The sequence below is a fragment of the Cynocephalus volans genome, chromosome 7 (genome assembly GCF_027409185.1).
Source record: "Cynocephalus volans isolate mCynVol1 chromosome 7, mCynVol1.pri, whole genome shotgun sequence".
Classification (NCBI taxonomy): domain Eukaryota; kingdom Metazoa; phylum Chordata; class Mammalia; order Dermoptera; family Cynocephalidae; genus Cynocephalus; species Cynocephalus volans.
The window spans coordinates 109,421,750-109,434,413 of NC_084466.1; the positions used below are offsets into that span (position 1 = coordinate 109,421,750).

General features: G+C 37.5%; 1 protein-coding gene across 5 annotated transcripts in view; it reads right to left on the reverse strand.

Moving 5' to 3' along the window:
• Positions 1-12,664, reverse strand: part of BICC1 (BicC family RNA binding protein 1) — a 261,573-nt gene that overhangs the window by 83,223 nt on the left and 165,686 nt on the right. The window lies entirely within an intron of this gene.

Here is a 12,664-nt window from a genome sequence, read left to right on the forward strand (position 1 = left end):
TCAGCAGCTGACACAGGAAATGATAAATCACTTGGTTTCTGTTGCTGGGGAGAACGTCCTTTGGAAATGGAGGGAAAGGAGAGAGCCAAGAACTGAAAGTCACCCTCTTAAGTACTCCTCCACTGCCAGAATCATGGCTATTGTTATTGGCATTCACTTTTCCAAGAAAGAATGAATTATTTCGCTGCTGTTGACATATCAGCTGACTTTACATTTTTTGTGAGTCTCAAAAACTCAGAACAGATTTTTCCCTCCACCCTTTTTTTTATTATATGTAATCATTGAGAGTACTGGTAAATGCATCCTATGCTAGAAAACAACAGCTTAATGTATATTCATGCCCTGGTTTAGGAAAAGGAAGAAATGCTTCTCTCTCCCAGCCTCCCACTGCAAACTGATTCACACCAAGGAACAAAGAGAACCAGACAGATGGAAACCAAGCCGCCACCAATGGGCAGCCATCACGCTTCTCACCTTAGTTTGCTGAGCTGTGAAGCTGAGCGCTCACCCACAGCACTCATTCATTTGCCCCTTCTCACCAATCATACCTCTTACAGATTTTAATTAAGGAAGAGGCAGGTGTTTTTTCTTGTCCCTGTTCTCTTTGGCAGAAGCAACAAGCAAGCAAACACTTAGAGATGACTTTGTTGCCTAAAAGATTTGAGCTGTTTTACTTCTCCATGCTGACAGGCTACATAATTTTTTAAAAAACATTTGTAAACTGTGAGGCACTCCACAAATATTAATGCTCGGGTACGTCAAATAAGTTCATGGATTCCTATTATCTTTTAATTCCATTTCTCCATGAACTTTCTGAAATACCCTCCTACATTTTATTTTATCATTTTGAGTCTTTGCCCACTCTAAATTATAACAGTTGTTGTAGTTAGGTCATATTTCATGGATGTAAGCAAAAAAAAAAAGTTTCAGTAGGAAAAAGACCTCTTAAAGATAAATGTATTAAATACTACCTGTATCTTCTTAACTGCTTTTAGCAAACCTTCAGAGGCACTAACCAAATGGGAAGGCCAATTTGGATTTCTACAAAAATATGACAAAGGAATTGTCTCTAAGTCCATTTGGCTGCAAAAAAAATATCATCAGCACCTATTTTTCCCACTTCTCCCTCTCTTCAGCCCCTTTTCTTCTGCCTGTGGTAACATATCTGCTCCAAAATAGAATTATGGAAATATATAAACATCTACCTGATAACACTAGAATAGCATGAGGTAAAAATACCAGGCAATAATACCCCCACCCAAAGATTTCCATGTCCTAATCCCCAGATCCTGTAAATATATTAGGTTACACAGCAAAGGGTACAAAAAATTGCAAATGGAATTAAGGTTGCTAATCAGCTGATCTTAAAATAGGGAGATTATCCAGGTGTGCCTAATGTAACCACAAAGGTCCTTAAAGATGGAAGAGGCAGAGGGAGATGTGACTACAGAACACGGAAGAATGGGGATGTGAGCCAAGAATATGGCAGCCTCTTGGAGCTCGAAAAGGAAAGGAAACAGATTGTCCCCTAGAGCCTCCAGAAGGGAACACTGTTCTGCCGACAATTTGATTTTAGCACAGTGACATCCTCGTTGGAATTCTGACCTACAAAAACATAAATTTTTGTTGTTTTAAGCCACTGAGTTCATGGTCATTTGTTAGAGCAGGAGAAAACATACTAGATATTTCTGATATAAATTGTTACATAACCTATTCTTACATAAATTCACACAGGTGAAGTTGCTGTGACAGCATGTTAATAACTTGCCCAGAGTCACTGAGCTAGGAAGTGGCAGGGCCAGCATTCAGCCCAGGCAGTCAGGCTCCACAGCCCAAACTAATAAGCCAGAACTTTACATCATGCAAGATAGGATACCGCAGAAAGTACTTTATGAACAGTCATATGCTGTGGTTAAAATTTGAAGTTTTGTGATGAAGACTCATTAGAAGATTCGAGTCATCATGTGGTTAAAAGAAAGTTATTTTTTCTAACATTTAATCAAGAATGTGGATATAGCAAAATAGGGTCATAACAGGAGGTAACAGAAAATCTAAGGCCTAACTGAATCCGTGGAAGTAGACCAAATAAAAACACTCTTGTAAGAACTCTCGAGATTGGTCAATCTTTATCATTTCTTCTAAACTGTCGATCCCATCCATTTGCTGCAATTAACTTCCTTTCCATCGTTCAGTTCCTGTAAAGTTATCCCTGCTCACCTCCAAGTGTCCTCCAACCCCCAATGTCTTTGCAAAGACTTCCTGAATCAATCCCTCTCCTTGAACCTTGGTCCAGAAGTGGATATTATACTGAACACCAGACAGTGATGTCGGAATTTGACAAAGGGGTTCTTATTAGCAAATGGTTTCTTACCCAAGATAAGGGTAAATATGTCACACCATAAAAAATTCAACATGGAATTTAGGATTTTATGCTTCTCACTCAAGCGGCCAATAAAATAAAATATTACACAATAAATAAATATAAGAATAATTGTCACTTTTATAAAAAATGATCCTATTGAAATTAGAAAGATATTGGTTAATGGAAAAGCAGTTTATTCCTTAGAAGACACCTCATTCGTTACATCTTGGTACCAGTCTAGTTTTTTAACAAAGCTTTAAAAAGCACATATTATAATGGCCTTTGAACCAAGACACAAAAAAACCTGTTTTTTAAAAAAATCATATCTTTTAACAAATATATGGCTTCATCAAGCTTTAAGTTTAAAAATTAAATTTTTCTTTGGTGGGAAAATTGGGGGGGAAGGATGTATGCTAAAACATCAAGAGAGTTTATTAACTACATTCCTAAATAGGCCATATTAAAATAGCAATCTTCTTCTGTGATTAAGAAATTCAAATTTTTCTATCATAAACAATATTTTTCTAACTACCAACTGAAGTACATGTTTTTTAAGTGAACAAAACATCAACTTGAGAATAATATAGAATGATATAATTATTCAATTTTTAAGAGTCTACTCTTAATTGCAATTTTATTAAGCTCTTAAAAATAATTTTGAAATATCTGTCCATATAACACTTTGAATAAGCTAAACTTTTCTGCCTTAGTTTATTAGGGTAGCATTAAGGATGAAAGAATTTTTGTGGCATGAATATTTTACAGCAAAGATGATACTCAATACCTGCACTAAGTTTTGTTGTCATGGGGACCATCTAGGAGAAACCATTTAAATGCCAGAATTTCAAACCCATTAAAACACTGCCTTAGAATCTGGCTTCATTTATAACTTGGAAAGCAAACCTGTAGTAACCATTTTTATATTTAAAAACTGTTTAACCCATCTGCTTAAAAAATAAATAAAGTACTGACTTCACTCTTTGAAAAGTCTTGAATTTCCTTTCCATGAAAAATTCTGACTCTAGAGCATACCAGCTTGGGGGATTCTGCTGCCTAGCAGGCAGCCATGGAAACAGAAGTACACACTGTGAGCTGCACTAAAGCTAGCATGATAAGACCATAACTGAGAAGTTTGGCACATGTTTTTACAGCTGCTTTCTCCTTGTTTTGTTCCTGTTGGTATTTTAAAAGAATTCATCTAACTTCATCTTTTCCTTCAAGCTTACCTAAAAATCACTACCAAAATACCAAAAAAAAATTGTGATAAAATTAAATTTCAGCAAATGATGAAATTAAACAGTGGTAGAGAAATAAAAATTCAAAGTAAAGAGAAGGGGAAAAGCCTTGATTCCCAACTAGTTAGAAGCATATGTGCACCATTTTATCAGCCCAAGTTTCACTGACTTAGTAGATTCAAACGAGTCCACAAAAGAGTGATTGCCAGAACACTACTGACTGAGAGACCGGGAGATTGCATTTTCTTAAAAAATCAGATATCACCAAGTCCTTCACAGTTTGGCCCCAAGCCATCTAATTTTAAGCCTGTCTCCAACTACACTGTTCAGTGGATCCTGCATTGCAGCCACATCACTCTGCTTGTCATTCCATAAATATGCTGTGCCTTGTGACTTTCCCTCACAACACTCACCACCTGAATACCCTTGGAGCCATCATCCCACCTGATCCTATAAAATCATGCTCAATCCACCTGGCAAAGTGACTTCTGAATTTATATAACTATTTTATTCATATTGCTTATTTGACATTTATTTTATGCCTCCTGAAGTATTCAGGTGTCTGTATTACCTCTCCATAATAATATTGATCATGTAAGGAGGTGGCAATAGGTGTTGAACTAATAGCTAGTTCTCCAGTCATGTGAATGACAATAATGGCAATGGAAGGAACAGTAGAAAATTTAGGAATATAGATTTCAACTAATATTTATTAAATAATATTGAAGTATAAAGTATAAACCTTTAAGCAGATCAAGCCAAAGCTGTATCAGACACACTATTAGAAGAGAAATTTAATGAAAAACCATACACATAGCCTCGGGGCAGAAGTGAACAACTCTGGAGAATATCACTGAGATACAGTAGGCGATGCATATCGGCGATTTCAGTTTCCGTGGTTTCAGTTACCCGTGGTCAACAGTAGTCTGAAAAATCAACCATGGTCTGAAAATGTTAAGATATTTAGAGAGAGAGAGAGACAGAGAGAGGCCACATTCACATAGCTTTTATTACAGTATATTAGTGTACTTGCTCTATTTTATTATTAGTTGTTGTTGTTAATCTCTCACTGTGCCTAATTTATAAATTAAACTTTATCCTAGGTTAGCATGTATAGGAAAAAACATAGTATAAGAGTGTACAGGGTTCAGTACTATCCACAGTTTCAAGCACCCACAGGGGTCTTGGAACCTATCCCTTGTGGATAAGGGGGGACTACGGTATAATAATTCATCATATCAACACTTACTGACATCAAAAAATCTTTAAAATACTCCTTGAGAGCTAGAGAGTATAACTGTCTCTAACAAAAATGATTAGAAATATTTTCTTTCTAAAGGTTTCTCCAGACAGCTTTCTGACAAAACACACACGTGCAAAATGAAACATGACAATCGGGCACAAAGTAATAGCCATGCTAGAAAAAAACCCAAAGTTTTCAAAGTGACTATTTTGGCAATTTTGGGCATCAGCTTAGAAACTTTTATCTAAAGCCGTAATAAAATAGAATATCTAAATTTTAATGGCCCATTTTATAAGAGAAAAAGTTACAGTTCTGTTGAGCCCAAAAATATACCCTTCATGTTTTGGTATTCCAACTGCCTACTAGGCCAAGTACTTCAAATGTAACACGTCCAAAACTTAAATGACTATCCATTCCATTCACACATGTACAAAACAAAAGCAAAACTGCTCCTTCACTCATATCTCCTATTTTAGCTCAAAGTGCCAGCAACAAATGGTCTATCAAACCACAAGAAGCCTCTAAGTCAGCCTTGACTTGCCTGCTAGCCTCAAACCCTAATCCAACAATTTCCATAGGTAAACAGTATCTTGGAAAATAAAAAGCATGGGTTCACATAGAAAAGGCTTCTTAGCTATATAATCCTTCGATAAGATGTTCAATCTTATTAAGTCTCAGTTTCCCAGTTTATAGGTGAATGATATAAAACTTCTCTCGACATGGGCTGGCCCATGTTTTTTAAAGAAAAGGAACAGATCAAAAAATGAATGGTGCCCCTCCTCCGCCCAAAATTATCACACCAAGGTCAAGGGTTCGGATCCCTGTACCCACCAGCCACCAAAAATAAACAAATAAACAAACAAATAATTAATTAAAAGCTTCTCTCAACATGAATCTTACAAGAAATTTCTTTAAAATAAAAATGTAAGCTTCAACTAACAAATAAGTTTTGAGATACACTTCTATTATTCTATATTGCTCTCTTGGGAATTCACAAAACATATTACCAAATTAAAGGTTATGAGAAATAATATAATTAGAGCAAAAACTATCTCATTTGGTTTAATTGCATGTACTCTTTCCCTAACTTATTTGACTATAGTATTCCTTTTTAAAAAATGTATTAACATTTCTAAAAAAACAAAAAACAAAAATCAGTTGCAAAATACTAACCTATTTCATGAGGCTGTCATGAGTTGGAGCTCACATTATAGCATATACAATCCAATAAATATTAATTCAAATCCCTTCTCCTGCAAATTAATTCTGTTGCCTAAATATCTCACTCCTAACTCCTTTGTTCCCATTTCTATTACCACAGACCATTTCTCATCTGGATTATGGTCAACACCTTCCAACAAATCTACCCTCATTTCTCCTGCTAATTCTCCACTCACAAATCTTTCTAAAATACAAATGTGAGCACTGCCTTTCAGGTAAAGAACAAATTCCTTAGCACATAGACCCTTCTCAATTTGGTCCCAGATCCTTTTCCACTATCTTGACTATACACTCCCCATCTGAAGCCACTCTTGCACAGTTCCAGAGACAGTGTCCACATTGTAATTTATTATCCTGACAGCTAATTTCTGATCATTAATGAAATACGTGGGCTTTCAGAGCTCCACCTTTTCACATCACTCCCTTGGTCTGTAAAAGCCACCCCACACCCATCTCTTTCTCCATCTGGCGAACAATTCATCCTCCAAAGCCAACTCAAATGTCACTTCTTCTATGAGGCCTTCCAGAATGAGTGAGTTAGTTCTTGACAGACTCCCATGGCACTTTGTTCTCAACTCCATCCTAGGGAACTATTAATACTTACGTACTAAGGTGAAAAGGTCTAAACAGTGATTAAGAAATTATTAATTCCTAAAGAGTTTTTTTCACCCAAATCCCAGCCACTCCATATTTTCTCTTGACTAAGCACATACACTTGCACACACACAAATAAGATCCAAGGAAATATGGAAACAAAAAGCCTCAACACAATCAAATAAATTCAGAAACTATCCAATTTATCCAAATGAATCAGGCCTAATTTCATTTTGAAATACCTGATGGTGTCTTGACAACTTTTAAATGTCAAAGGAGTTTCAGGAAACAGCCAAAAAATTTTAAGACTTTAATAAGTTTCCAAAATATAATTTTTAAATTATAAGTCTTTTCTGTATACATGTGCAAAACCTTTAGAATTCAATGGGGAAATAAACCTTCATTTTAAAAATTAACTTTGAAATTGGGAAATAAAAACATATGATATTTCCAGGCACTGGTCATAATAATAATAGTTACCATTTGCCGAGAGCTTAGTGCCAGGACTACTCCAGCACTCCCTGCAGATCCCTGCATTTAAATCCCACAGCCATCCTATGAAGTAAGAGTCATTATTCCCGATTTACAGATAAAGCTGATCAATGACTAGACATCACCAGGCGAGGACTCAAATCCAGGCCCTCTGACTCCCTGGCCCATGCGATGTATGTTCCATGAGCTAAAACACACACATTACCTAAAAGCTAGGCCAACTGGATTTCTTCTCTACAGAGCAAATAACAAAGGCTTGCTCAGAATGTCAGATTCAAAGGCACAACTTTCTTTGACCAGGGGAGATAGGAACCATTCACCTAAGACTTATATACTAATCTGGAGTACTAAACAAAGTTATCAAAAGTATTTTTATGTCCTCAAAAAGGGAAAAACTACACATTTTCCTTAGAATGGATGGATATAGATTTTTTAATTTGACAGAACTATAAACTCAAATTAGATCAGTTTTAACAGAGTCTCATGAGCTAAAATTTATCTATGTATCAAAAATAAATGAGGAGAAAGATCTTGCAGTACATGTAACAATTACTGGAGAGAAATTGGAAAGTATAAAAAATATTAAACAAGGTTTTGTAAACTGTTCTATTTTCTTGTTCAATCAAATTAATGTTTCTCATCCTGACTGAACATGACAAATAATTTAGATTTACATTTCTCTAGCACTATTCAGCTCACCTCTCTGTCCAATACTAGGTAATTATACTGTCCTGTTATAAGTACTGTCCTGTTATAAGTCTTCTAGTAATACAAGAATTCTACACCATACAATGACCTTGACCTTAACTACGTTGTACAAATATATTTATTTTCATACACATTCCTTCATTCATAAGAATGGAGATAATTTTAGGATTTGTTTGCTTATTTGCTTTATATTTTCTAAAAATGCATCCATAAATCACAGAGATATCTGATGGAAACATGGCATTTTAGGGTTTCTCAAATCTTATAGAAATTTAGTCAGGCATAAATACTCCAGGCTGACCAATATTTTCACCCCCGTGATGAGTCACCTGAGATATTTGGTACCTGATTTTTCACAAGAATCAGAAGCACAAGAAAAACACCTTTAATGAATATCACCTTCAATGCAGCACTGATTAAAGCAAGTATCAAATTTCATCACAGCATTCTGCATATTGTTTATATTGTTTTTATGAGAGAAGAAACATTTGATAAGCAAAATAAAAGTTTTACTGCTCTGTCCCATTTTCGTGAGTCAACAGCTATTTGTCGGGTGCCTATTACATACCACATGCCACACGTTGGGGACGCAGTGGGATGGATACACCACCACCACGCCTCACACAGCATACCCTCTCACAGGGAGTAAAGCTGTCAACAAATAACTAGAAGTGCAATAGACTCTACAAAGGAGGAGAAACACAGGGTGCTCTAGGTCTGCATAACAAGGAATTAAGTCTGGTGAGGGCTTTCCTGTGGAAAGTACTTATGAGATAAGATCTGAAGAGTGAGGCAAAGTAGGCAAAGTAGGCAAAGTGGGGGGAAATGGCAAACAAGAAGTCTCCAGGTGAAAGAAAGAATAGACAGGAAGGGCCAGAGGTTGCAGGAAGCAGTCAAGCATGGCTGGAGAAGAGAGCACATGGTGAGCCAATCAGATTGCCCCCTTTGGGATCAAAGGACTCATTCCTAAAGATGCCTGAAGTGCTGGTGGCCATCAGCCCTCAACTGTCAGCTTCCTTTGGGAATTTCCTTTGCTGAAAACAAACTGCCCTGCCTGGTCACTTCTCCTTCCAGTAGCATTCAGTGATTACTTGGCTCAGGGATATAAAAGCCTGGCCTCTCACCCCACCTTGGGCCAGCTCTGATGGGCCTCCCAGCTCCAAAACTTCCCTTGAGGGACAGGGAGGGTTACACTGGGACTGCTCTGCAGCTCGACTTCTCCCTCTACCCAATTCTGCTTTCTTCTCATTGCTTCCCTCCACAGGTGTTGATTTCAAGGGTACTCTCCAACAAATACCTTGCACATTAAACTCCCTCTGAGAGTGTGTTTTCCCACCTGGGATAAGGTGTGAGTTTGAATAAGCAGCTAAAAGGTAGAGGAGAGTTCATTCAGGGCCCTATCTGGAATTCAGCCTAAAGGTTTTAAAATAAAGATATGACAAGATCACTAACAGCATTATTATAGGGCAGCCCCCTCAAAGGACAGGACAATATTAAGAGGGAAACATCAGGAAAAAAAAAAAAAAAATCACCCACAGAGGAATTTTTTCCCAAGCCTTGAAGCCCGGTGACCATCAGGGTGGACCCACTTGAAGTTTTTTACAGGAAGAAAATTATCTCGAAATTGTGATATAACAGGACTATGCCTCAGTTTGTGCACTGGTGGTCATTCAACTCTGGCTGTCATACAGGTACAGTGATACTCAGAGGCCTTAGGTTGGTAATACCAGAGGCCTAAGATGGTATTCATTAAAAAATTCTTATATGGAACCATATGAACCTGGGGATAAAATACAATCCATGTGTCACAGCAGCTGTTTTTTGGTGGAAACACTATAACAAAAAGAAAGAAAAAAAAAAGAAAAAGAGAAAATCCTTTCGTGCTAAATAAAACAATAATTTTAATATCATGTGCAATATAAAAGTCACACCAGAAAAAATTTATTGGAAACTTCTCCCTGTTGCCATCGTTTGATAATTCTGTATATAACTCCTTTGTGGACTCTATTTTTTGGCTTACAAGTTTCTAAAATGTGTAAGCAAATAAACCATAGTTCTGCCAAAAAATGATTTATTCAGTGTAACTTGTACAAATCCATTTTAAATGCTAGTCTGACCTCTAGAAGTTTCTTGTCAAGAAGAAGCAACTTTTTAATTTATCTGCATTTGTTTAATTAAGCCACCTTCTTAAAAATCAGAACAAAACAAAATGGCTGTAGTGTAGCTGATGGAAAGAATGGAGGCCCACCAGTCAGAGTTCTATAGTCCAGATGAGAGATGAGGGTGTAGGTAAGGGAGATGGGGAAGGTGGACAGATTGGAGTGATTGCGGTGGCCACTGAGGGGCGCTGTTGGGATCTCCCTTAAGAAAGAACTTGCTGTACAAAGGGGGTAGTTCTTGGACTGGACTGTGTCCAGCTGTAGTACCTTCAGGATCTGCCCCAGGTAGTATCAGTGGTACTTTGTGCCTGATGAAATGTGGAAGGTGAAAGAGAAACAGGGTCAAAGATAACTCCAGGGATTCTGGCTTGAGCATCTGAGATGGGAACAATACAGCGGGGACAAATTTAGGAAGAAGATCCTGAGTTCATGTTGGATCAGGCTAAGATTAAGATACCCATGCGAATTCCATTTTAATCCAGCCACCTCATGGTATAAAGAACAAAGTGTGGGACTTAGATTAGAATTTTGTGAATTTCTCTGCAGTTGAACAATTCACTGACGACCTTGAATATTTTATTTCACCATGAAACTCAGAGAGGTGGCTTATGTGGTACATGGGCTTTAGACTCAACGTTGGAATATCAGCACCTGTTAATTGACAAATTTCCCAAAAGTGCCACAAGTTTCTGTTCCCAATCATAAATGGGAATGGTAATCCCTACCGGGCAGGGTGGCTGGAATCTAGCACAGTGACTGAGATACAGCAGACACTTAAAAAATGTTTATTTCGTATTCTTTTTCCTATCTCAGTTAACACATTTGTTAAGCACAAGAAATTCTAATTAGACTATAAGTGTACAATACAAAATATCCGAGAAGGCACTGTATAACACTTGACTGGCATCAAAAGGTGTTAAATGTGTGTGACATGTGGCAATCGAAGGTGCCCTCCACGGATGAGCTAGCTAATGCAGAGAGGGTGAACACAGTAGCACAATCTGGAAGAAAAGTAACCCCGGACCATGGCACCCAAACAAAAGACCACATGTTCCAACCAGCCCCCTGCTGCAGTCACAAATAAGGAACACAGCGATGAAGAGAACAGCATCTATCACGTCACGTAACACATGTTTAGGAGAAACTGTTTTGTTTTCTCTTTTTTAATAGTACAAAAAGGAAAGCAAAACAATTTACTTCTGGTTAAGGGTGGATATACCATATCCTCATGCTATTTTTCACTGTCTACCTTTGTCAGAAAGGCCATTATGATTTATTTCCTGGAGAACTAGAATTTGTATGGCAACTACTGAGGGAATGAAAATTCATTCCATCATGTCTGCTTGACAGAGAGTTACAGAAACCAAATCTGCTTGCAGATGTGGAAATACACCCAGCTGGTTGTTTTTGCTGCTCCTGCACTACATACCATATAGTACCCAGACTTCCCAAAATACTGATTTAATATTTTGACAAAGAAACAATTTCTTGATGTGCCTAAAGGTCAAGTAATGCCTGAAGCCACTGCAGACAACTTGGCAGCAAATTTCTCTTGAAAAAGGAGATTTTCTTATATAAAAAAATCATTTCCCTCTTCACTGAGAATGTTAAAATTCACTTTTTTCAGCTAATATAAAGTTACCATCAATTTCCTGAAAATCCAAACAGTTTTGAAACCCCAAAATTATGATGACCAATTTTTTCAAATTTGTTTCAGTGTCGAGCTAAAGGAATAAAAATGGTCGGGATTCCCCAAATCATAAGGGACTCCCCTTCATCCAGTTCACATACACAATAAGCAGAAACTAAGTATTTATCAAATCCATATGGATGCTTGAAAATGTTAGCAATTGTGTTTAAAACAAAAATAAATTCAACTATGTCAGCATTTCAGGAATTTATAGCCAAAGAGCACACTTAAAACATGCCAAAAATCTCATTCTAACCAAAAAGCATTTTCAAACTTTTCCAGAATGAATATTTTTATCATAATGATCACAGACTCTGAAGAGTTTAATTGAACACTGGCACCTGGATGGGAACAGTGACATAAAATCCCTGCCAACCTGGCAAGTCACAGAGAGGGACGTTCACTCCCCATTAGCTGCAGATGATTAGAGGCAGGGTGGCCGATGAGTAATGATATACGGCCCTAGCTACATGTTAAAATCTTCCTCATTTTTGTCCAGACCCACGTGCAGGTTAGTGACAAAAGTCACAGACTTCTCCCAGAGATGGAAGCGCAGGTTTCACCTATCTAAGGCAGAGATCGATAAGAAACCCCCTAAGAAGTAGCTACTACTTGTGTTCCCATTTTACAGGGGAGGAATCTGGGTAGTTTACAGTGAGTTAAAATAACCTGCCCATGGTTTCACAGCTACTAAGTGGCTGACCCAGGAGAACAACATACGTATACTACAGGGAAACATCCTCATAGAAGAAAAAGTACTTCCAAAATAATCAAGGCCAGCCAGACATGCACTCATGATGCCAGCCTGACTGATCCTGCATCAAGTGAAGCAGCCAATTAACCATGTGATTTATTAGACTTTAGAGGAATCTCAGAAGCTGAGTGAGTGGGTCACCAAGAGAACAGCTCCAATAGCTGCATCAGCAGCAAACCACAGGATTAGGAATGACCAGATGGCAT